Raw genomic sequence first — 21158 nt, 5'->3', positions numbered from 1 at the left:
AGTAAAGCTCTGCTTCCTAAGCCTTCTGCAGTCTTATGCCCCTGAGGCCTCATGGATGCTGCTCTGGCTTTCATGAGGACTTAAACAATGTTCTTCATCATCCCCAAAAGTAGTCCAAACCAGACGCAGAGAGCCAGCAGCCTGACTAAAAAAAGGGTCTTAGATCCATTGTAAAATGCTACAGATGACTTCTTGGGGTGCAGGGCAGCAAGGAGCTGGGCAGAGCGCTGTCCAGAGGGTACAGATCCACCCTGGAGCTGGCCTTGGCAACCTGGGCCTTGTGCCCAGAGGCTGTAGAGATCCCAAGGGAGCCACACTGCATCCCACCAGCTCCATTCCCCAAATCCTTGTTTCAACGCTGCTTGTACATACCTGTCTCTGCTTTCCTCAGCAACCCCCCAAGAGCTCTACAGCTACACAGCAGTAACAGATAACATATTTGTCCTTCAAATACATGATATGAATGTGAAATAAAAGGTACATGGTGTGACCAGATGCAGCCACAGCTGTGATGTGAGCTGCCCTGACTCATGACATGGAGAACTGGTTGAGCTAGTAGTGCCAGCAGCCCACTGGAAGGGGTCCTCTTCCCAGTCTGTCCTTTCAATGGGTCAGGAGGCAAGACATCACCCCTGGAGCAGGATGCCTGGGCTCCAGCAGTGATACAGAAGCATCCAGCCCTGATGCAGAAGGTGCACAAGGTGCTGGGAGGTGATGGTGAGGGGTGCAGTCCTTGGGGTAGCTGCTTCCAACCCTGCTGTGATGGACAATCCAAGCACACCCCTGTCTCACTGCTGTTGCCTGGAAATCAGCCGAAATATCCCTAGAAAAGCACTTTGCTACCCACTAAACCCCCTCTGCTCTGCTGTGTCAGCTGCAGAGGGCAGCTGGAGGGGCCCAGGAGACACAGCACACAGATGAGCACACAGGGATGCTGCAGGGGTTCCTAAAATTAGATGCACACAGATAGTCTAATGCCTCTGCAAAAAAAAACCCTCCCATATCTGCCAGGATCAGAACTGACTATAAAGATTGAAGATGTTTGAGAAATATTATTCATAGCTGTTTACATGTATTTGCCTTTTGAGTTTTCTCTAGTGGGAGGTGACAAAGTGACTGGGAAAAGTGGGGGAAAATACTCTTCTTGTTTAGCACAAAAATACAGGTAACAATTATGAGGCAATAATTGATTCATCTGATAGTTTATTAACTGGAGTTGGGGTGTGCAAGTGACAGGCTCTGCAGCCAGCCTTTCATGTGACACGTTATTAAAGGCTCTTTTTCTGGCTCCGAAAGCCAGTGGCTGGCAGATCAAAGGTCAGACATTTCAAGAAGTAAATTGGTTTAATGTGGCTGCAGATAGCCTCACAAAAACCTAATAAATATGCAGTGAAATGTAAGGAGAGAAAATTGTGGACAAGAGAGACAATTACTTTGAAACCAGGATAAGAGAAGCGCAGGCTCAAATTAATCAGCGTTCGGGCTCCTCTCTGTCTCAGGATTTAGTATTCACAGCAGGAGCCTGGCTGATGGTGGGATGCACTGCGGGGAGCACTGGTACCCAATACCAAAAGCTGCTGCAGGAAGATGCTCAACCCCAAGTCACAGCCAGGATGGTGGTGTGAACCTTTCCCCAGATACACAGAGAAGCCACCTGAAAGCCACAGCAAAGGATGTTCATCAGCACCACGGGATTTTGATGTGGCTAGGGAACACATTAACACTCCATAGCTGCATATTCTCCTATGGAGACAGGCTGTGAGAGCTGGGGATGTTCAGGCTGGAGAAGAGAAGGCTCCAGGCAGACCTCAGAGCCCCTGCCAGTGCCTAAAGAGGCTCCAAGAGAGCTGGAGAGGGATTTTGGACAAAGGTCTGAACAGACAGGACAAGGGGGAATGGCTTCTCACTGCCAGAAGGCACTGATAGATGGGATATTGGGAAGGAATTCCTGGCTATGAGGGTGGGGAGGCCCTGGCACAGGTTGCCCAGAGAAGCTGTGGCTGCCCTGTCCCTGGAAGTGTCCAAGGCCAGGTTGGATGGGGCTTGGAGCAACCTAGTCTGTGGGAAGTTGTCCCTGTCTGTGGCAGGGGAGGCTGGAACTAGGTGATCTTTACGGAGCCTTCCAACCCAAACCACTCTATGGTTCTATGATTCTATTTTGTGATCTGTGAGGAGCCCTTGGTGTGTCCAAGTAGGCTCATGGAAGCACTGGGACACCAGGAAAAAACAACTCGCAGCCCAAACCCCAGTGTCCAGTGGTAAAAAATAAACACAGAAGGGTTTAATTGTAAGAAATGATGACTTAAACTCATCCCATTTTTCGCTTGATTTTGTGCCATTTTCAGAAGCATGCCATACTTATTTTTAAACACCAGACAGTGATATCTGAATAATCTGAGGGGTTTTGTTTGCATTTCTTGAAATGCATTAACTCAAATAACCTCCAAACACTCACAAGACAGGATTTCTTTGCTAAAATGTCACAGCTTCACTCCTTTTAATGACAAGGGAGAAAACACCCACTCCAGTTCTCTAATATGGAAAGGGATATCCCTCATGAAAACAAAGTGCAATATTCTCAGTATGGCTGGAAAAACGGAGCAGATGCAATCTATGAAACAAAATGGCTGGTGACCCCTCAGAGGAACAGATAAGGGCACAATCTCTTTGTATTTCTTTTGCAGGTCACACTCCCCAGCTGAGTCACCATGACCTGGTGTGGTTTACTCTGGCCCGAGCAGACAGACCGAGAAGGATCGAGCAGCAGAGTCTGTCTGTGATGTAGCAATGCCAAGCCTTGTGTGTGCAGACTCATGGGGACTTCCTGCAAGCATGTAAAGATTGGGATCCAAGGGCTAAACTGCTGCATAGAATTAGAATCATTAAGGTTGAAAAAGCCCTCTAAGATCATTGAGTTCAGCTATTCCCTCAGCACTGCCAAGGCCACCACTAACCCATGTCCCCAAGTGCCACATCCACACAACTTTTAAATACCTCCAGAGATGGGGACTCCACCACTGCCCTGGGCAGCTGTGCCAGGGCTGGACAATCCTTTCAGGGAAGAAATTTTCCCTGACAGCCAACCTCAACCTCACCTTGCACAACTCAAGGTTGTTTCCTGTAATCTTGTCCCTTTTTCCCCGGGAGTAGAGCCCAACCCCACTTGGTCCTCTGCTCCTGTAAGGGAGTTGCAGACAGCGAGAAGGTCCCCCTTGAGCCTCTTTTTCTCCAGGCTATGTCCCCCTAGCTCCCTCAGCTGCTCCTGCTGCTCCAGCTCCTTCCCCAGCTCCATTCCTTTCTCTGGACATGCTCCAGCATCATCAGCCATAGGCTGGACCACCATGGATGAATGAGATCCCTTTGCCCACCATTTCCCTATTGGTGGCTGTAGCCAACTGCCTGGAAGGGACTTAGATCCAGAACTTCACTGAGAGCTCCCTGCCGAGGAAATCTCATAGGAAGCCTTGGGGGATGAGGGAGAGAGGGACAGCTGGCAATGGGACAGTTCAAGGAGAACCCATACTTGATGGGTCACCCAAGGAGAACCAATGGGACACAGACCTCTGTGCCTGCAACCCACGCAGGCAGGTCTTGCCCTGAATTGTCTGTGCATATATTGCTCTGCCATAAATCAGGAGCCCTGACACTGTAATTTGTATCTGGGGAACTTGGAGCAATTACAAAATCAGCCCAAACACCATTTGTTTCACAAGATTTTGCCCTTAGTTAGCACTGTCGTTCTGCTTTAATTGCACTGTAATTAATTGCAACAAAACTGTTTGGAAAGTGCATGTGCACAGTGGAAAGGCTGGAATATTGCAACCTGACTCCTCTGTTGCAGCCACAAAATCTGCATAAAATCTGTCATTCTCTTTCCATACAACACTTGGCATTCATTTTACCACCCTATAACCAGAGCATCTCCAGCTCCTCTCAAAGCCAGACAAAGACTCATGGAAAGCAACTACTGATTCATTTTACTTTCAGGTAAATTCAGTCTCGGAGAAACTAAACTCCTTAATTTCTCTTCAGACAAGACTAAGAAGGCAGAAGGTGCTAGCAGTCAACAAAGCCTGGGCCTGGATGTAAATCACTACCCTGCAACACTCAGAGGTTCTCATGTTCCCTTGCAGCTCCCAAAAACACCTAGCGCCTTGGCAAGGCTGGGACCTGCCTCCTGTCCATGGAAAAGGTTGCCTCACCCACAAATTCAACATGAAGCAACTCCTCCGTCAAGACAGAAGGCAGTGAGAGCCAGAACTGATGATGCCCCATCCCTGGAAGTGTCCAAGGCCAGGTTGGACGGGGCTTGGAGCAACCTGGCATAGTGGAAGTTGTCCCTGCCCATGACAGCAGGGTGGAACTACATGAGCTTTATGGTTCCTTCCAACCCCAACCATTCCATGACAATGGAATGCAAATATGACCCATCTCTTATACACTCCATGCCCTTCTAGTATTTCCAGTGTGTAGCTGTGGCATGGAAGTACGAATCTCAACTGAGGAAGACTTCCAGAGCCCTCTCTCAGCCAGCATTCAGTCAACTCAGCACAGCCTATAAGCAATCCCTGTGCACCGTTCCAGGAAAACAAGAAGGAACTACATACACCTAAGGCTGCCTCCAGTTTCATTTCCTGACTGATTATCTCTGTGCAGGGAAGGCAGCTGCACCAGAAATCTGCATCCCTACAAGGATGGGGAGAAGATCTGGAAGGGACACTGGAGGCAGGAGACAAGGATGAGTCCTGTGGCTCATCTCCTCTCACACACCCCCAGCAAGTGGCTGGGGCAATGACTCACCAGTAGTTCAGAAAGGGAAATTTCCTATTTTTGAATTCCTCAACATTGATAATAAAAGCTTTTTTTATAGCTAAATACCTTGCAGAAAAAAATATGCTCTTGCTTGGTTTTCATCTGTGATGTTTTGATATTTTTTCAGTCTTGTTCTGTTCTCTTCTCTTCTATTTCTCTAATTCTTGACTCATCTCATCTCTTCCCCTTTTGTTTTCTCTCTCTTCTTTTTCCTCTGTCTCCTCTCTCTCTTCTCTTTCCTCTCCTTGCTCTCTCCTTTTTCCCCTCCCCTCCCCTCCCCTCCCCTCCCCTCCCCTCCCCTCCCCTCCCTTCCCCTCCCCTCCCCTCCCCTCCCCTCCCCTCCCCTCCCCTCCCCTCCCCTCCCCTCCCCTCCCCTCCCCTCCCCTCCTCTCCTCTCCTCTCCTCTCCTCTCCTCTCCTCTCCTCTCCTCTCCTCTCCTCTCCTCTCCTCTCCTCTCCTCTCCTCTCCTCTCCTCTCCTCTCCTCTCCTCTCCTCTCCTCTCCTCTCCCCTCTTCTCCTTCAGTTTCCTCCCAGAGCCTGTCAAACCTTCTCATCTCCACTTTGGAACCACTTGCCCCAAGCCACAGGACAACACTGACAGAGAACATGGACATGACACACCAGCAGCTGATCACCCAGTGATGTCCTCAGACCTCATCTGTTGCAGGAGACATCCCCAGCCTCTGGATGGCTCCCCAGCATCCCAGAGTCACAGCCACACAGTGAAGAAAGGGCACAAATTTTTGTCAAGGAGGCAGTCCCAGCACATGGGTCTGTGGATCCACCTCTCTGACTGCTCACCTGGCACTATGGTGTGACATAGCTTAAGGAAACCCCATAGCAGAGGTGAGGATGCACCTGCTTGGAGAAACTCATGGCAGACAGGAGCCAGTCAGAGACTGGGCAGGCAGTGGCAGGGAATCCAAAGGCAGCAGCAAAATGATTGTGACTATCCCAACTGCAGTAGCTCTGGAAGATCCAGCTGATCTAGGAGACCTCCCAGGCACATGCCTAGAGAGCCTGGGGTTTGGCAGAGGATCTGCTCCATCAGCTTCAACTCACCTTGGCAAAAGGTGCCCAGATACCATGGTGACGGGCTCAGCAGGGATAAACACTGAACATGGGTGTGGGTTGTTTGCATAGTTAGGAAGCTGGCTGGTCTCCATCCCTCCACCCTGCCTCCTCCCAGCAGTGCCAGGATCTCAGTCCAAAGTGGTCTCCTTCCTCCTCCTAGGCTGGATCATCCCTAGGCAACATGGAGGCACTTCCCAAACTGGTTCCCTGCTGGGCAGGGCAGGGTGGGGGATGGCAGTGCTGGGCTGCTGCCTCTCCCCAGGAGGTGGAAGTCATTTGATGGTCCCAACATCTGCCCGAACCCACATGGAGTCGGTGCAGATCCTTCATGGGATAGACATTCCCTCCTCCTCCTCCTCCTCCTCCTCCTCCTCTTCTTCTGCAGCTGCCAAGAACATCAAGCCCCTTGCAAAAACAACAGCTGAGATGTGGCATCCTTTCCCTCTCCACAGAAAAAGCACTCATGATCACCACACACCCATTCCTTAGGTGCAAGGACATCTTTTTGAGGAGTAAGGAAGAAAGCAGTTCAACAGCAGCGAGAAATAAATCTGTAATTAAGGCAAGCTGCTCACATGAGCGATACTTGAAAATTATGCAGACCTGTGAGCAACATTGCCATCAGGCACACAGCTCCTCTCAGGCTTCCAGTAAGGAATAAAAAGCTCTGACTAATATAAAGAGGCCTCCAAATCATTCTTGGCAGAAGCATCCCAGGCTCGGATCCCCTCCCTCTATTCATCGGTTAAGCTCTCTCAGGCAAAGGAAAATAAACCGTGCAACTGCCTCACTGACCTGACCTGCAGCGGGGTGCAACTGGGTGCTGGCTGCCTCTTCTCCAACATTGTACACCAAAATAATGGTGTATTTGATATATGCATCATGCTTATTTCTATACTGTATGTAAATTTTTATGATATATATTACATTTGCACACTACTAGATACATTATATGGGTGTATATATATATGTATAGATATCTGCTTATATAAAATATATTTTTATATATAAATAATACATTTGCTAATGGGAATAGGACCACGCAGAGGAGACTCAGCATGATTCTACATTCCCGTCTCCATCCTGCCAGGAAAGCAAGGGCATGGGCAGGGGCAGGGATGAGCCCTCCCGTCACTGTCTGCTTTTTCAGGATCATCCACACACAATAATATCACGTTTCTCTGCGGTCTGAGATCCTTCACCTTTTCTAATTACTTCCAAATTTATAATGCCATTCCACCAGAGAAACTTTATGGGAATAAGACCAGGACTATGAACTGGGCAGGGAAGACTTCAGTTTTGAAACTATTTTAATAACTTGTTATTTAATTAAGAGCAATAGCTCTGAAATTATGTCAGTGAAACTCTCTTCTTATTTATTAATTAGAGGAGGAATTTCAAAGGAGACTACAGAATTTAGGTGCTGGACAGCCCCGGGCTCGCTGGAAAATCCCAAGTTTCTCCAGCTAATGCTTGCTCAGTGCTCAAACACGCAGGATCTGACTCCTCATTGCCTGGCACCTGAAGTAAACAGTGTCAAGCACAGGCGAAAAGTGGGTGTTAAATGGTGTCTGTTTCGGAGCAGGGGTTTGAAAAGCCCTTGTTGCAGTGGTAGGAGCGATGGGAGGCATTGGAAGACCAGGAAGAGGCGACAGAGCATCTCCTCTACCTGTCCAGGAGTTATTTGCTGGGCTGTCTTGGTGTGGGTACACCAGGATATGTACTGAGAAACCCGCAAAAGGTTTGTTCTGTGGTGTAGGGTGCTGGAGATGATGAAGCAACAAGGGTGGGCCGTGTCCAGGGCATCACTCCCTGCAAACAGGTCTCGGATAGACCCAGCAACTTCCAAGTCCTCCCAGGAGGAGAAACCTCTATCCAATTCCACTTCCACCAAGCAGAAAAGAGGGGAAAGTCCCACTCTGCCTCACTGCCCCAGACATTGTACCTGAATGAAGTGGAAGGTGGCTGCTAAGTCTCCTTTTTGAGGGCAGAACAAGCTGCAAGTCTCCATATAAATCCGCCAAGTATTTCTGTCCACCCAACGCGCTCCAGAAAACGCAACGCCGGGATGGCCAAGCACCAGTTCCTTCTCTGCTGAGCACATTCCTCCCCTCCTGTTTTCATTCAGCCCAACCTTAAACAAAACCACGGCTGTTGTTTTTATCAGCAGTGCAGCTCCGGGAATTACCTACATGGGGTCAGGGGAGCCGGCGAGGGGATTCGTGCCGCTGGAACAGCATTTAATCTCAAGAAGGAGCTGTTAAAAATATTAGAGCTTAACTAGGTATAACACACTGTCCTGCTGCATCCCATTTGCTAGTGAAGAACCAAAAAGTTCCCAATATAGAATGAAATTTAAAACTCAAACTCCAGGCATGGGCTCTCCAGATAAAGGACCTCCGGCTTCCACACGCAATCCCGGCTTGTGGCACGGGCAGAGCGGAGCAGGTTTGCTTGAGCTGGGCTTAACCCTGCACGGAGCAGCAATCTCCTCTCAACCATGCTTCCCAGCAAGTCTTTAAGCACAATTTCTCTGCTAGCATTAAATGTGCTGAGACATTTTAACTGTTTAAGAGGAGAGGGTTTTCCCCTGCAAGTTTTCTGCAAAGAACAACTGAAACAGAAACTATTTAAAAAAAGAATATTAATAAATACTAAAAATATAAAGCAGAATACAATAGACATTATTTTCTAATATTTTTGACATATATTTCTATCTATTATATATTTTCTTCTAGGAATATATACTTCCATTAGTATATATTTCTCTTCTATCCTATTCTATTCTGTCCTAAATATTAACCAACTGCCCCATCTGATTCCTTCTTCCTTCCCATCAGAACATTTTGGTAGACGTGTTTTCGCACCAGTATTTCCTATCTAGAACAAATAAACATAAATTAAACTGGACTTAATGAAAAGAAAAGCCCTGCAAACTGAGAGGTTGTATCACACAGGTGTTGATACACAGCCAAAATCTCCAGGCTTGGTAATGATTCAAGATACCAAGCAAAGAAATCAGGAGGAGAAACACAGGTTTGAGTTCAAGCAGCAATTAAAAATGCATGTAAATGGCGATACATTAGTACAGAGGACCGTCACAACGCGCTGAAAATTCCCAACACGAACACTATTAGCTTCCGAGCAATAAATCCAAGTGTCTTCCCCTCCCCTCGATGCCCTGCAAAATCCCTGAAAGGGGTGGGTGGGAGAAATTAAAAATCACATATTTCAGAGGGTGAAAATAGAGCATCCGACCCACCTTCCCGCTCCAGGTGCCGACCCTCGTCCTGCCCTCGCCTGCCGCGGCTGCACGGGGGAATCCGGCAGCGTCGCTGCCCGGGTGTCTCAGCCGAGCAGAGATTGTCATTGATTTGTGTGCGGAAAGTTAAGCCTTTCTAGGAGCGGTTGGGAGAATTCACTCCCACCACTCCCTCTAAACCAAAAGTATTTGGCACTGAGCCCTCCTCGTCCACCTGTACTATTAAACAACGCGCGGGACACGGACCGATTTTTACCGGATCTTTTCATGTTTCCTTTTTTAAACCAGCACACGAAGTTCTTCAGAAAAGAAAAACTTGGCGGGGGAGCGGGTGTGTGTGTGTGTGCGCGTGTGTGTTGTGAATTTTTGCTTTTTTTCTTTTTTTAAACTGATTTTTTTAAAGCAGATGTATCTCATTCTTTGTGTTCTCCACGCAGTGGGACAAACCCTTCCTGGTCTAAATGGTGACCCGTGGTTTGCCCCCACAGAGGTGATTCTGGGGGTGACTTTCCTACGATCTGCTCCCCTTCCCCTGCAAAACGTGCCCCCCCCTCAGACAAGGTAAACATGGGGAGTGAAATGAAAACCACCTCTTTTAAAATGAACTGGGTATAATTTAACTAAAAAAACAGATTTGCACATGGACAACCCAAGTGAGCAAGGAGATCAAGGCAAAGTATCTTCAAAGGTGTGTGTGTGGGGGTGCTTACTCAAGTCCTCAGTGCTGTCCTGGTGACAAGACCCCAAACTGGGTGCCCAATCCAAGGAGTGACTGAAAAACCTTCCCAAGTGCCCAGTGTGTGGCTTCAAAGCTCCACCCCTGGCACCCAGATTTGGAAGCCAATTCCTGGCCACCTCCATTGCACCCATGTGGCCAAGAATCCCATCCCACACACACCTCCTGTGGTGCCTGACCTCAAGGATGTCCCCAGAAGAGGATTCACCCCACGGGAGCCTGTCTCAGCAGAGTGTGCTGTTTCCAACACCATGAGCAGCCTCAGCTGGCTGAGCCTGGCTTGCCGGGATACACACAACCCCAAAGGGGCTGGCCATTGTGTTGGATGATAAACAGCAGGTTTCTCCTCTTCTCTTTCTTGGGTGCCCTAGGGAACAGCTTGTTCTTGAGCTTCTGCCCCAAATTAACCAGCCCCATTAAGTAAAACACTGCATTTAATAAAATGCAAGTTCCTTTCTGTCACAGGTATTATGACAATGAGGAAATACATTTTTTTTGTTAATACAATAAATCTGACGAGAGCAGCTGGACACAGAGTTCCATGTTGCATGCCTTTCTGGTGGTTTTCCATTAAAGCAGCACGTTAAAAAACCCCAAATCACAACCAAAATTGTTTATACAAGGGAAATCTTTCTGAAGCACGAGGCAAAAATCAAGTGTAAGATAGCCTGGGGCAACCTGGCACTCCCAGACAGGGCTTGGAAGAGCTCCGTGTTCAGCACACGGTTACTTTTGAAACTTTTATTACACACTTTCTTCATCTGTAGGAAAAAAAAATGGTGCTTCCATCCCCACACCCAAAACACTATCTGCAGCTTCTCTGACTACTGGGTTTCTAAGGAGTGTCTGGTTAAATCAAGTAAGTGAAGTCGGTGTGAACAATATGTCTGGCCCCAGATAAGGGTAAAGCAAAACTTGGGCAGCATCCAGTGACTGCCAAGTCGGCATGGAAAGGAACATCAGTTGCCACCCACTGCTTTTCCTGGTACTCCCATAGCCGGCATTCCCCGTGGGATGAGAGCTCCCATGCAACCACTCACATGCACCCTGTCCAAACTCCTCAAGCACAAAGCCAAGCAAACCTTCACATCCCGCAAAACTCACTTTTTTAATAATCTTCCCATTAAAATGATTTGCCTCCATGAATCTACCAAAGACAACATGCTGAAGAGAAAAATTAAGTCCATCCCATGCTAGCAAAGCATGTTGTTCATGGTGCTGCTTCGCAAGATGGTTCATGATCAGTGTCTATAGAAATGTCCTCAGCACCACGGAGGGGCTGAAACTTGTCTAGAGAAGACATGGATCTGGGGAAGGGGCTGGAGCAGCAGGAGCTGCTGAGAGAGCTGGGGAGGCTCAGCCTGGAGAAAAAGAGGATCGGGGGGATTTTCTTGCTCTCTGCAGCTGCCTGACAGGAGAGGGGAACTGGGGCGGGTCAGGCTCTGCTCTATCGAACAAGGATTAGAGGAAATGGGCTCAAGTTGCACCAGGAACGCTTTAGGTTGGGTATTAGGAAAAATTCCTTCAAGGAAATTCGCACAGGCTAAACTAGAGCAGAGGTGGCATCCCCATCTCTGGAGGGATTTAAAAGCCATGTGGATGAGGCACTTGGGGACATGGGTTATTGGAACCCTTGGCAGTGCTCAGTAGGACTGGATGACCTTGGAGATCTTTTCTAACCTTAATTATTCCAACCTCAAATTCTTGCAAGCCAAACCCAGTATTTTCATACAGAATACCTGGGTGTGGACCATGACAATTGAAACATCTCAGTGATAACTTTGAGTCCAAGATTATTGCAGGTCAATAGGTCCCCCTGAACCCTGGAAATTATTCCCATTTTCCATTTTTTTTCTCTTAGCCCTTTTTCATTGCCATCTTTTTCCATTTTCCAAATTAGCTCCCTTTTTTGTAATCACCATTAATGGAGGGTTGAACAGGTCTCCTCCATTATAAAGGAGGAGGGACTAAGCTACTTCTAACAGCGTGTGAAATAAGAACAGCAGGAGAAAGAAGAGAAGGAAGGGTTGTGCCAGACCCACCTTGGTTCACAAGGACAACAGGAAACACCCAGTAAAAATATAATAGAAAATGCTGTAATAACTGCCTATCCCAGGTGAAGGAAACCTCTAATTACAAGTGTATTGAATTGAAAGCTTGCCAGAAAAAAAGAGAACTTGAAGGATGCTGTCTAATCAGAAAAATAAATGATCATTAAGATGTAAAGATTTTCATGGACAAAATAAATTTTGACACAGTTTTGGGATTTTTGTTTGCTTTGTGAGTTTTTACAATATTTTCTTTTTGTATCACACACTTTCAGGCTGGTGAGCCCAATAATCAACTTCAGTGAATACAGCAATCTGTAGAGCCAGAGGAAGATATTTTTTGCATCAAAATTTGCTGTATTAGTCACATTTTTCAAAGGAAAATAATTTTCTTCCTCAAACATCCCTTTTTCATTGCCAAAACACGGTGGCTAAAAAAAAACACAACCAAAAACCCTCAAAAAAAACCCTCTAGTTTTTTACAGGTTAATTTTGGTAAGAAAGAAAACCCAGCAAAATATTTCCCCCCTAAATCTCACAGAAACTGCTTGCAAATGGGAAACTTGGAAGAGCCTGGAGAGGTTTCCTCCAAGGTGTGGATCCCACACACCCTCACGTGTTTCCGTTTGTGACGGTGCATATCCCCATTAACTTCAGCAGGGCTCTCCTGGCAATAAAGTTAAGCCTTGCTTAAGTGCTTCCAAATGTTGGCCTTATTTTAAAGGTGATAGAGTAAGGGGAAGAAGAGATGTGAGCCCACAACCTGGACAAACACCTTCACCACTGGGGTACGAGCAGGGCAGGAGGAAGTAGGAGGGGACATGACCCACCCTGTTTAAGGTCTCTCTTCTCATGGTTCAGGGATGAGCTGCTGGTTTTCCATTTTTAGAAGGTAATTGTGGATACTGGGAAATGGTGAATGGGTGAGATTTCCCTACTAGCAGCCCCACACTCTGCAGACTCTTCCAGCAAGAGGCTGAATTACCAGTTACTTCATGCCACAGACTGGGCAGATTCACTGGTCCAGGTTGTGCCTACATGCAGAGCTGCTACTGCCATAATATTCTAAAGTGCTCTACCAAAACAATCTCAGTGATTTCATATTTGAAACCTTAATGGTTGATCCCAAGGGATCTCTCATGTTTTGCTCTGGATAGCAGCATTCAGTGGGGCTCTGGTGTCATCAGTGGAAATATGGTCAATTATGCTACTCAGAGACTTCCTAGAGGAATGACAGCACAGTTTGATTTCTATCAAGGAACAGGGCTGAATGGAGCAAAGATGACATTGGATGGGTGCCCATACACACATTGTATGTGCAACTATATGGAAGAATCATATGGCTTCATTGGGAAGCTCTTGGAGGAAGAGCTATCCCCTGACCTCCTCTCTTCCTCCAGTATATTTGTTCCAACAGGGACTGGCATCAGACCTAGGAAATGCAGTCAGCTCTGTGTGAAGCTGACCCAACAACTCCCAGCCCTTCTTGATCCACAGTTCTCAGTCTTTTTTAGTCCCCTGCAGCTTCAGGGTATGAGAAAGATGCTACGTTAGGAAGAACATGGCAGAACTTCTGCACAAGCTTTGAATTAAGCCTGTATTTGGTTAGATGGCATGTCTGAGGGCAACATCCTGGTCATAGAATCCTAGAAAGGTTTAGGTTGTGAAGGACTTTAAATATTATCTCGTTCAAACCACTCTGTCATGGGCAGGAACAACTTCCACTAGACCAGATCACTTTACTTGCTTTTAATGCTTTGCCACCGCAGTCCCTCTTCCTCTTTATTGGGAAAGAGTTTTGAGTCTGCTTCAGCTTGCATTTGGGCAGGCTGGGACTGGGTGAGGGCAACTAAAAATAGATGATGATGATCACAGAATGAAATCTTAGCACAAATGGATGTTAATAATATAGGCACGATGTGGACCAAAGACCCTCTTTCAGAGGTTGATGAGTTGGTGCAGAGTTTTATTGGAGGTACTTCTCCCACCCCAGGGCAGATGAAGCTGGGTGAGATAAACCTCTTCAAGGAGGTTTGGACCACATGTGGCTTCTGAACATCCACTTTACATATCTCACTGTTTCCAATGCCAAAAATCTTTCCAGCGCCCTGTTAACAAATCTGAGATGGCTGGTAAAAAACAAAGTGGCACAAATCTGATCTGCTGTGGGATGGAAGGGAGGTGGTGGAGAGCAAAGATATAGACCCTACTGATCCTGCACTTTGGCCACTCCAAACCCCTGCAGCGCTCCAGGCTGGGCACAGAGTGGCTGGAGAGCAGCCAGGCAGAAAGGGACCTGGGGGGACTGACGGACAGGAAGCTCAACAGGAGCCACCAGTGTGCCCAGGTGGCCAAGAAGGCCAATGGGATCCTGTCCTGGATCCAAACTAGCGTGGCCAGCAGGCCCAGGGCAGTGACCCTTCCCCTGGACTCTGCCTTGGGGCGGCCACACCTTGAGTGTTGTGTTCAGTTCTGGGCCCCTCAGTTCAGGAAAGAGATTGAGGGGCTGGAGTGGGGCCAGAGAAGAGCAAGGAGGCTGGAGAAGGGACTGGAGCACAAGTGCTGTGGGGAGAGGCTGAGGGAGCTGGGGGTGTTTAGCCTGGAGAAGAGGAGGCTCAGAGGTGACCTCAGCACTGTCTGGAACTACCTGAAGGGAAGTTGTGGCCAGGTGGGGGTTGGTCTCTTCTCCCAGGCACTCAGCAATAGGACAAGGGGGCACGATGGGCTCAAGCTCTGCCAGGGGAAATTGAAGTTGGAGATGAGAAAAAATTCTTTGCAGAGAGAGTGCTCAGGCATTGGAATGGGCTGCCCAGAGAGGGGGTGGATTCCCCATCCCTGGAGATTTTGAAACTGAGCTTGGCCGTGGCACTGAGTGCCATGATCTGGTAAAGGGACTGGAGTTGGACCAAGGGCTGGACGTGATGATCTTGGAGGTCTTTTCCAAACCAATCGATTCTATGATTCTGTGATTCTATCAACCTGACCTCCACTGCAATCACTTTAAGCCTCCTTGCACAACTCACAGCCTCAGTGCAATTGCCACATGCAGCTTTTGAAACACTTTCACTTCCTCATAATTTCTCGATGGGTTATTTTTGCTTTGGTCTCACACAAAATGAGCTATGGCTCCTTGCTGGGTCCGTTCACACCATCACACCTGTGGATGGGCTCAGGGCAACCAAGGAAATTGCCCATCACAACCAGCATTTCAGCCTCTGCCCAAACCACTTGATTTCTCTCCCAATTTGGAAAGTTATCCCTATCCAGGAATAAGAAATTTCGCAGAGGCCCATTGATGTAGGTGGAAACAATCACTTTTGCTTTAAAAAGCTGTGGATCAGGGCACAGCCTGCTCCTTGCATAGCATCACATTAATAGTGAGAGGCAAATGAACCATTTTACTTCTCCTAGCTGGGAAAAAAAAAGTGCAACTGACCTGATTTACCTTTCTGATAATATATTTTCAAAAATGCTCCCAGGCTCTGGACTTCACCAGCCAAGATTTCAGATGAAATGAGACTGTTTATGTCACGACCACAACCTTCTGAAAAATGCCCCTTTAGATGGGAAAGCTCACAAGACCCTCAGGTATAATGATCTCAGCTATATCAATAACCACATTTCGGCAGATTCATTATCTGCTTGCCGGCCTGCCCAGCCACAGAGCAAAGCATTGCAGCAGGATGGAGCGAGAAAGCAAAACACTGAATTCAGCCCTTCTTCCCACAGAAAAAAAATTGACATTGTGGGTCATTCTTTTTCTTAGCAAAAGCCAAGCTTTTATTTTCACTGCTTTCACACCGTGCTCAGGAGGGAGGACCTGAGCTACACACAATATTGAACACAACTGATCAATCTCCCTTTAGTGGGTGCAAGAGTATTTTCCTTCACAGCTCACATCTTTGCTCTGCAAGCATCCTCATTCCTGGCTGCCCCAAACTTTTTTTTTGCCTGTTCCTTGCAATATTCATTCCATTATTCAACATTTTACCATCCATCACTCCATTATTCAAGGTTTTAGCATCCACATTAAATCCATTCATGGATTTCAGACCACACTTCATAGGAAATTTATGCTACAAAACAAAGGTTTATTTCGTTGTTGTATTTTCAGGCAACAGGGATGGTTATGATCATGTATTTTGCCCTCCAGCTTCATATAAAATAAAATACTTCACCCAGTAATTTCTGCAGCACACCTCTCATTCTTGCCTGCCCTCCAGCATTTAGAAGCAGAGACAATCTTGGCTGGATGATTTCAAATCAAGGGGGTCTTGCCCTAATCCTTTGGCAAGTGTTTCCAGAATTTTATTAGTCTCATTATAAAAGAAATTGAATTTTTTTTCCTTCTTTTCCTTTTTTTTCTCTTTTTTTTTGCCTGGACATGTTTAGCTCTAGTTTCTGACCATCTTATGACACCAAGTATTTTTCTGCTAAAGAAAACAGCTTGATACTCTTGCCAAAGTGGAGACTGGAAGGCTACAGTCCTATGAGTAAGGATGAGAGCTTTGAGCTTATCCCTTCCACAGCATTTCACCTGCTGGACTACACACCTCTTCTATAAATGGAAGTGGCACCAGGGAGCTGGACCAGGGGTGGAGATTCCTCAGGGAAAAAAAAAAGATATGGAAAGATGGGTGGAGGTTTGAACAGTCTAAAAGCCGGACTCTGTGGTCTCTCTGCACCCAGGGCCCCTGTCCCCAAGGTTCCCCTCTCTCTCCATGCTAGAGAAAGCTAGAGGGGGAAATGCCAGCAGTGAATGATATTCAGAAGGAGCTGGTACAGCCTCATCTTTTTCTAAGGAAGAGAAAGAGGTCATCTGCTCACCTCCTCCCAGCTGGAATGGGCTGGAGTCTGCCAGGGGGACAACATATCACAGAATCCCAGAATGGCTTCAGTTAGAAGCAAGCTTAAAGAGCATCCAGTTCCACTCATCTGCCATGGTCAGGGACACCTCCCACTTGACCAGGTTGCTCCAAGCCCTGTCCAACCTGGCCTTGGACACTTCCAAGCCTGAAGCAGCCACAGCTTCTCTGGGCAACCTGTGCTAGGGCCTCCCCACTCTCACAACGAGCAATTCCTTCCCAATATCCCATCTAACCCTGCCCTCTGGCACTGGGAAGCCATTCCCTGTGTCCTGTCCCTCCATGCCTTGTCCCCAGTCTCTCTCCAGCTCTCCTGGAGCCCTTTAGGCTCTGGCAGGGGCTCTCAGGTGTCCCTGGAGCCTTCTCTTCTTCAGATGAGCCACCCCAGCTCTTCCAGCCTGGCTCCAGAGCAAAGGGGCCTCAGGTCCTGGAGCACCTCCATGGCCTCCTCTAGACTTGCTCCAGCAGCTCCACATCCTTCTGATGTTGGGAACCCCAGAGCTGGACACAGGACTCCAGGTGGAGTCTCACCAGAGCAGAGTAGAAGGAGCCCCTGGAATTGCTCTGCCCCATGACTGAGTACATTTGCCCTCCCTGTGCCAAGCCTTGGAATTTATTATTTCAGCGACACACAGATGAGGAAGTGGGAGGAAAGGAAAAAGGCAAACATAGGATGGGAGAAAGAAATAGCAGCTCTGTTCTAGGTCAGGAGAGAGAGCACGCAGACACAGATTGCTAGGAGAGATGAGGGCTTGTACATCCATGGATGATTAACCTAATATTAGCACAGCCACATGGAGGTGGGGAGTTAACAGATTGGTTGAGATGTAGAATGGTCATAACTAAAAAAAAGTCTGAAAGTTTTGAGGGCAAAACTCATCCTTTGTGGAAAGGCTGAGGGGTCCAATGGTTTTGGAGCTTTTGGAGGTGGCTCATCAAATGGCTCAGCAGATTCATAAACCCTCCTTAATGAATGCAAAGAGATGGGAGGCAGGGAAAGGAATTTCTGCTCCTCAGGCACCTCCCAGGGTCTTACACTGAGTCAAACCAAGGAATTGCTCTCCCATCAATAGAGGCAGGACTGTGGAGTCCTCTACCCTGCGCAGTCACAGAGCAAAGATCACAACATGTTCAGCTGCACATGGAAAGGGACAACGAATAATCCTGGCAATATTATAATGCCTTTGTATAAATCAGGAGCGCAGCCTCAGATGGGGAGAGAAGTAATGATGCAGAAAAGGCAAGAAGTGTTCAATCAATATTTCTGCTCTGCATCTGGAAAGAAGCAGGATGAGATGCTTGTATCACATGAGGAGGATGAAGTACTTTCCAGTCCATTAGTAACCAAGGAGGTTGTTAAACAGCATCTACTGGTGATAAACAATTTTAAATCAGCAGGCCTGGATAGCTTGCTCCCAAGAGCTCTCCAACAGCTGGCTGAGAAGCTCTCTGGCCTGCTGATGTTAATTTTTAATAAATCTTGGAATACCAGGGAAGATCCAGACGGCTGGAATCATGCAAATACTGCACTGATCTGCTAAAGGGGCAAGTGGGAAGGCCTGATGAACAGGTTGGCTTGGCTGCCATCAGTCACAGGTAAAATAATGGGAACCCTCCCAAGAGTCACCCAGAAGAGGAATTAAAGGATGGGAATTCAGCTAATGCTCATCAGAGAGGTTCTGCAGCAAACACACCATGTCAAACAAAGCTGATTTTGTTCTTTGAGGAGATTACAAGTTTGGTTAATAAAGATAATTGCTTGGAGATAATATATATAGGCTTTTGTATGACATTTGATTTACTACAGCATGGCATGTTGATTATAAAATGAAAGCTGTATTATGAGAATAAAGCACATGTGCAGGGGATTCAAAGGTGATCTCAACAAACAGCAGTCAGAGGGGAATCAGGCTGTTTCCAGGGGGATTTCACAAGGCTCAATCCCAGCCCTGATATTCAGCATTTTCTTATCTGGAAGCAAATATAACATCGCTGCTGATAAATCAGCTATGTGCTACACAAACAGGAGAGGCCAAGCCATCTAAGCAGAGCAGAGTCAAGGCAGCCCAGCATCTGGCTGGGGTCATCACTTCACCTCAGAGGGTAAGAAGAAGGGGACAGTCAGTGGAAAAACAGAGGTGGGATGCTCAGAATCCACGAGGTGATGCTGAAGCAGGTGGTGGTGAGGACCATGTGCCCCCAGAGAGATGCACAGACCTTGATCAGCAGGAGAGAGCAAGTTTGGGTGTCATACCCCAACATGTCCAAGGAAAAATCCTTGGAGTGGGTATAAGGAGGTAAGTTGGAGCCTGGGATGAGAGGAGTCAGTATGAATGACTCCATACTGCAGGACTCTGCAGCATCTGGTGTCAGACATTGCCTAGGAAAGGATGCATTACCCAGACCAGACCTTTCCACACTTAATTTTGACACTGGCTTTTGAGACTCCAAGGAAATCAAATAATGCTTGAACCAGCTTCTCCTAGCAGGAATATCCCATCTGGCCTTTCATATTCCCAAGCTTTAGCTGGCCCTTGGGAAAACACAACACATAATGCACAGGCAAACACTTCAGTGACACCCCAGAGGGAAGCACAGAGGTAGTAGGCATGGAGTGAGCATTCTTGTGGGCAGACCTACAGACTTGGATGCCTAGGTCTTTTCTACTGCTTCAAAACCAGAGCAGCTGAAAGAAAAGGATTTTAGAAAACATTTATGTTCAAACAATTATGTGAAGTGGCTTTGCTGCATCATAGTTATACCAGTATCACTTACACTACCCCTAGCAACCTCTTTAGCCACATCTTTTCTCCCTGAAGAGGTACCACCTTTTTTCTGAGGCTTCATCAATTCAATTCCATTTTGTTTTGGTTTATTTCTACTCTCCCATCCTAGAAAACCACAAGGTATTCATATTCATATGGGGCATGTGGAGTGTAAGAAAAGCTGCTCATCCTGGTCACGGCCAGCCAACATCCATCCATTGCTTGGGTGGATGCTGGAGAGGAGATGTGGGGCTCAGGAAATTCATGGGAGACTTAATTTCTCTAGGTTCAGAGCAGAAGAGGGCTCTGTGGGAGAGAGGAGGGTGCACATTCATCAGCTCATGTGTGCTCCTTACTCTCAAACCCCAAGGGCGGGTCCATGTTTTTGGTCTTTAGGGCAGCACAGGAGCAAGAAAGAGGGGCCTTAGTGATTTGGATACACCAAGACAGGTTCCAGGAGCAGAGTTGCTAACCCAGCCTTCACTTGTGTCTTCTCCTGGGTGTGGAAGGGCAATCTGGTACTTTCTCTTCTTCCTGCTGCTCCTGCTGCTGCCTTGGAAAGGACCAGACCTGCTCAATTATGCAAAAGATGAGGGGAAACCTCTCCATCTGAAAAGCTTAGAAAGTCCTGATCAATCTCATGACCACACCAGGCACATAAAGGTTAGACAACTTTATGAAACCTCACAGTGGTCACTGGAGAAGGAAGGATGGGGCAGAGGGTCTCACACAGGACTGACCATGTGGCAACTCCCAGGGAGGACCCCAAGGGGCCCCTGGAGAGTCCAGAGGAAGGTTTGCTCCCTAATCCCAGCCTGAGCCAAGCTCAAAGGATTACTCAGCTCCAGATGCACCAATACAGTAGAGCTGGGCAACAGTCTCTGTGAAACAGCCTCAAAAAAAGCAAGACATTTTTGTCCTCATGACTTTTTGTCCTTCTGAATCACACTCAAGGAAGAATTTAGCCTCCAACCTATTTTTCTCCATCTGTCAGGATCTGCAGAGGGCTTCTTAACACTGCACATGTCCCAAACATTCAGAGTTCCCCATGGGAGATGGAAATGAAGTCTGGCTAAGGGCACCCCACTCCCCTGACCTCATGTTTCCATTTGACTTTGCCACTAACCAGTGATGGAGAACTTGCTGCTCACAATGTTCCTCATGGGCTGTTATGACTGTTCTTCCTCCAGGGAAAGAACAGGGTCAACAACTGAAATCCCAAATGTTTAACCCAAACAGGACCCATCCATCAACACCTGAGCAGAGGATTAGAATACATTGTGATTGCTGAAGGTGAATTCAAGGGAGAAGTCATTAAATCAAAAGTTAAACCTAATATTACAAAATGTTTCAATGCTTGAGGTGAAAAAAAAAGAAAAAAAAGAGAAAAGTTTGTCTTAAAATCACTGAATCCCAAAAAATACAGTTTTGGTGAGGTGATCTGTGAATATTGCAGCCACCTTGTCAGGCTGTCCAGATGCAAGGTAAAAAATAGGCTGTCATCCAAAACAGACCACCTGGGGTCTCATCTGCAAATACTGCTGGGAAGATGTGTCAACCACCAGCCAAAGTCCTTGGAACTGGGTTTATCTTCCC

At 47.2% G+C, this 21158-nt stretch overlaps 1 protein-coding gene across 6 annotated transcripts in view; it reads right to left on the bottom strand.

Annotated features, from left to right (window-relative positions):
• ZBTB7C (zinc finger and BTB domain containing 7C) overlaps window positions 1-21158 on the bottom strand; it is a 159574-nt gene that overhangs the window by 41367 nt on the left and 97049 nt on the right. Inside the window, exon 1 of one of the 6 annotated variants that reach the window (XM_071580904.1) lies at window positions 10064-10082. The exons of 3 other annotated variants lie outside the window; for them this stretch is intronic. The gene's annotated coding sequence lies outside the window, so the exon portion shown is untranslated. Of the gene's footprint in view, window positions 1-4878; window positions 5082-9148; window positions 9343-10063; window positions 10083-21158 lie in introns of those variants that run through there. 2 more of the 6 variants (XM_071580899.1, XM_071580902.1) reach the window with 2 other exon arrangements.

This window comes from Pithys albifrons, chromosome Z (genome assembly GCF_047495875.1).
Source record: "Pithys albifrons albifrons isolate INPA30051 chromosome Z, PitAlb_v1, whole genome shotgun sequence".
Classification (NCBI taxonomy): domain Eukaryota; kingdom Metazoa; phylum Chordata; class Aves; order Passeriformes; family Thamnophilidae; genus Pithys; species Pithys albifrons.
This window is presented reverse-complemented; position numbering and strand designations above follow the sequence as displayed.